At 42.3% G+C, this 5,281-nt stretch overlaps 1 pseudogene; it reads left to right on the forward strand.

The window, feature by feature from the left end:
* The first annotated feature begins 4,858 nt into the window (after positions 1 to 4,858).
* The window catches only part of LOC102023856, a 1,116-nt pseudogene continuing 693 nt past the window's right edge, over positions 4,859 to 5,281 (forward strand).

The raw sequence follows: 5,281 nt of genomic DNA on the forward strand, positions 1-5,281 counted from the left end.
TTTGTATGTGTAGATCTGTTTTCATGAGAAACCACTTTGAAGATATCAATATGTAATACAACAAGCATTGTTAATTCCCTACCACTCTGTTTGTAACTCTGTACTGTCTGTACTGTTCCTTTGCTATTTTGTAAAATGTTGTCTGTCTATTAAAAAAAAAAAAAAGAGATATCCATGGCTGTTAGAAAATAATGATTTCATTTTCATGGTCCAAAGTGTTTGCTATTCAGATCAGATTGTAATATTAAGCTTACATCCTCCTTTTAAATGCTATGTCATTAATCTTTTCCACTGGATGTTTAACAACTGAGGTTTGGAGACCATAAATTAGAGAGATAAATTGGGCTAAAGGACAGCCAATATTTTGGCAATGCCCTCTGAGGTCAGTAAAAACTCAGGACTTAAGAGAACCTCTGCTGTGACATCTTATAACTCAGTTGAGTCCCTGATTTTCTGATCAAGGAGATTATAGGACCACTGAGGAAAGTGATTCTGGGATATATAGTGTGCCTAAGGAGAGTCACCAGGAAGAAAAAAATCTCACAGGCTTTCACAGAAAGCACTCTGGTCAAGCAATGGCCATGACTCATCCAGATGGCTGACACTGACTGGAGCTCAAGAGATGCTGCACTTGGTCCCAAGATGTTTCCTGAGGAGACTTAACTGACCGTTGATAGATAGCAAAAGGTTAAAATATTTTATACAAGTCTCATTTTAACTTGGTCTTGGACATCCAGTAGAAAAGTGTAATCACAAGATGTAACTTCTTAATCTAGTGAAGTTCATCCAGAAAACACCAAAAAATGGGAAGACAATTGGAAACTTTCTCGATGATGCTTCAAAGGATTGCAGCAAAACCAAAACTGGGAAATGTGGAGAAGGACATTCTTTGATTAGAATGCATTAAGGACACAATGATTTGTTTAACCTTGAGTTTATGATCCTCCTGTCTCAGTCTCTTGAGTGCTTGGATTATAGGCATGTCTTGGGTGCTGGGATTATAGGTGTGTCTTGGGTGCTGGCATTTCAGGCGTGTCTTGGATTACATGTGAAAAAGGATAATCCTTTGATTATCCTTGCTAAAATGCCTGGTATCTGCCCATTAGTACTAGCTACACCCTAGTTTCTCGCTCAATAAAAGGTGACTGAAATTGGAATTTGAGGCTGCAGTCTGAGAGGCTGTATGCCCCCTAATCTCAGAATTTTTGCCTCTCTTGTTTTTCTTGTCTCTCTTTCTTTTCCTTTTCATCCGTGAGCACTTCGTTCACAGGGCCTAATACACCAGATAGAACGGCACCCGTAGAACTTATCAGAGTTCTGGATCATGCATTCCAGCATGGTTGGTTTGTTACTGGTCACACCCCTTACAATTGGTGAGAGTGCTCATTCACTCAAGCCACACCACAAGCAAGAAACCAAGGCTCACAAAGTTGAAAACATTAGCAGTACCTGTAATGATGTGAAGCCCTGGGGCCAGAGCTGGATCTGTCTGAGCCTCTAGGGGGATGATGCAGAGGCAGGAAGAACAGCAGCACCCAGTCCTCTGATCCAAAGGTTGAATTCTGGGGCAATCTGAAAGAACAAGCACATTTTGGAAACACAGAACACACACAGAGCAAACTGTTTCCTGGAAATAGCAATTGCCTTCAAGTATCAAATCACAATATTTTAGGCATGAAAGCAAACCAAATCCAAATTCAGAAACAAACTCTGAGGACCAACTCTGATATAAGTCTGAAACCAACTCTAACCAAAGTCTCAGTCACACTTAGACAAAATGGTTGCCACAGCTGGGAGCCTGGGCCCCCCAATTTGTCAGTCTGGAAATGAAACAACAATCCCTGCATGAGCCCAAAGAGAGGTAAAAGAATCCAATTTTTAGTCCTACCTAGGTTGGAGAGTGGAGCTCAATGATCCCATCTTTGCCACTGTGGCATTATGCCCTAGAGTTGTTCTCAGGTCACCAGCTGACATCTGCCAGGTCACTCCTTCTTTCAATAAGGAATTATTTCCTTAAAAAGTTAGAGTATACGAACATCAGTTTCCCCAACAAACCCGATATTTCTTGGAAAACACCTAGAGATATGCCATTAAAGACAAAAATCAGACAAGGGCATTCATGCATTGGCATTATGTTTACTTATTTCCATGAGAGAATGAGCTCAGGCGGCTAGGTATGGAAGAGCAGCCAGAGAAACCTTTGAAAATCAGACAAGGGCATTCATTGTCATTATCTTTAGGTATTTTACTAAAAGATTTAGCTCATGCATCTAGATAGGGCAGAGTAGCAAGAGAAAAGTTAGAATGAAGTAACTAAAATGCTCACTCTTTCAACATGATAATATTTCTAGAAACTAAAGAGTATGGCAAGCTAGTAAGGCACTGAAGGAAAACTGAAGTATGCAGAAAATGAACATTTAATCCGCTATCTACTGTGGATATTAAATTCATTCAGATCAGCCACTTAAAGAGCACTGCAGAAGGAAAGCCTGGATACGCTGAATCAAATCCTGATGTTGTACAGTGCATCACAAGTGTGGCCATTTCCTGATGCCAAGCAACACTCCAAAGGAGCTTTGTCCTCAGGCTTCCTTTTTCTACCACTTAAACCTATCCTGCCTCATTAGACTTTCAAAAGTAGAGTAGTTAGACCTGGTGACCATGCAAGTAATCCCAGCACTCAGTAGCCTGAGGCAGAAGGATCACCGGAAACTGAAGGTCAGTTTGGAGTAACTAGAGAGACCCTGTCTCAAAACTCAAATGAAAATAAATGAGTAAGAACAACAAATCAGCAGTAGCAAAGCAGACCCTTTTCTGTCAATATATAAAAGAGACAGGTGGTGTGACAGTTAACTCATCTAGGAGTTTGAGTAAGACATGCCCACCTTGATTTCATGTGAATAAGGTTGAAAGACCCACCCTATCAGAATAGAGGGGGAAGACCTGCTTAATCCGAAAAGGGCGGGCAGACCCACCCCCTGAGAATAAGGTGGGAAGACCCGACCTATCAGAACAGTGTGAGCAGACCCACCCTAGGGTGGATCCTATCCTGAATGGGATAAAAGAGAAACCAAGAAGTAAGGGTCGCTTCTGTTTCTGTGAAGGAGCTAAGCTTCGTTGGAAAATTCGCGTTCCTATCCTGGCTTCCAGCGCAGACGATTTGGCCTCCTGCAACAAACTCACACGGCACTCAACACTGGACTCCAGGATTTCAACTGCGTCCTTTATATCTCTGTGTGTTTGTGTCCTTTGCCGTGTTCAGTCTCCCACACGTGATGCTGAGGGCAGCTAGTGTAAGTATATCTTGTAAATTCTTATAGATTTGCTTGTTGTTATTCTCCAGTGAGCATTGACTGATGCAGGTAGGGATATATCAGGTAGATTACTTCGGAGTAAAAGAAACAGAATCCCGGATTTACGATGAGTTAGCAAAAATATATGAGTCGTTGAGCCCTTGCAGAAACAACACTACTTTATTTTATTTAATCTTCATGACATTTCAGGTAGAAAACAAAAAGGACACCTATTAGACATCCCCAGAGATATTCAGACAGAGTTCTGCTTTGGCTACTGGTTTTCACTGGTTCGTGACCAACCCATGTTAGCTAGACCCAGGGCCCAAAGACGGGACTCTCCTCAAAGGCTTGCTGTGCATGCTGGTATGCAAATACTGGACCCAGATCCCTCCGTTGTGACTTCAGCTGCTCCTGGGTGTTCTGTCTGTTTTCAAGTGCAACAGTATCAGTGGAGGGGTTGGAGAGGGCACTCTGGCCATCTGGGCCTAGCTCTACTCATGTTAGAGTGAGGGATGGTGGTTTGATTACCCTGGTGGGTCCTGAAGCAAACAGTTCCAGTCCACCAGGATGCCAGGAGAAGCAAGGGAAAGCAAGGGGGTGGGACAGTTGCTGTCAAGATAGAATCTTCTACAGCCAGAGCAGGGAGAAAATAGTCACTTTTTTTCACATCTTCACCAAAGTTTCTAGCCCTGTATGCTCAAAGCTCCCTGTGGGGAAGAATATACTGGTGCAGGCTCAAGATGGATCTGGAGAAAAGTGTTCATGAAGGCCCATAACACCATGGCCTCCATCCATCTTCAGTGGGCACCATGTCTCTAAAGGACCATCTAGTTAGGTGTGTCACAGTTTTGGACTGCTTTGGAATCTTAACAACAATGGGCATGTGTTGTTAGAGAACATGTTTTCTAAGAAAATCATGCTGCTTCATGCTTCTAATCCCCGCATTCTTGTAGGCTTAGGCAGCAGAACAAAAAATTCAATCCCAGCAGTGGAAGTCTGGTGAGTTAATGAGACCCCATCTTCAAAAATATTTAAAGGATTGAAGATGAAATTTATTGGGAAGACCATAGTTTCCATCCCCAGTATCAATGAAATAGAATTATACTGTGTCATTTAATACCATCAAACAGCTGACTTTTAAAATATTTTTGTTGCTTTAGTCAGGGTCTTGTTGTGGAGTTACAGCTGTCCTCAATTTCTTAGCAATCCTACTGCCTCAGCCTCCTGAGTGCTGCAATTCTAAGAATGCACCACCAGACCTAGGGCAAATGAAACTTCTTAGGGGTGCTATTTCTTCCAGTGATTGAGAAACCACTCAGAAGTGTCCGATATACTAGCAAAACTTGGTAAATCTATTTCTAAGTAATTATTTTCTTCAATTTACAGATTGGGCTACCTTCTTCCTGACTGCCATACTGCCCTGACTGTCTTGGAGCTGATGACTGGAGTGACATATCTACCAACAGGAGAAAAAAGCAGTCTTGCCCTGTGACGTGGAGAACCCTGTGTAACATTTGGATTGCTGTATCTTCATTCAAGGACTCCCCTGCCCCCCAGGAGAAATGGCAACCAGGCCCATAGCTGATACTCAGTACACTACAGACATCAAAGTAGTGAAGTTCACATACCTATGGACCATCAGCAACTTCAGTTTTTGCCAAAACAAAATGGGGACACCCATTCAAAGTTCAAGCTTTTCATCGGGAGTGAATGATCAAAGGAAATGGTGTTTACGAGTATACCCAGATGGGTTTGATGAAGAAAGCAAAGATTACCTGTCCCTATACCTGCTTCTGCTCAGAGGTCCGAAGAGGGAAGCTTGGGCAAAATTCATATTTTACATTGTGAATGCCAAGGGAGAGAAAATGGAAGGAATGTCCAGTCAAGGAATTTATAGATTTCTGCCTGGCAGAGACTGGGGATTCAGAAAATTCATTCTTCGAAATATTCTTTTGAATGAGGCCAATGGGCTTCTGCCTGATGAC

Source organism: Chinchilla lanigera, unplaced genomic scaffold, assembly GCF_000276665.1.
Source record: "Chinchilla lanigera isolate Chin_1 unplaced genomic scaffold, ChiLan1.0 scaffold00159, whole genome shotgun sequence".
NCBI classification, from domain to species: domain Eukaryota; kingdom Metazoa; phylum Chordata; class Mammalia; order Rodentia; family Chinchillidae; genus Chinchilla; species Chinchilla lanigera.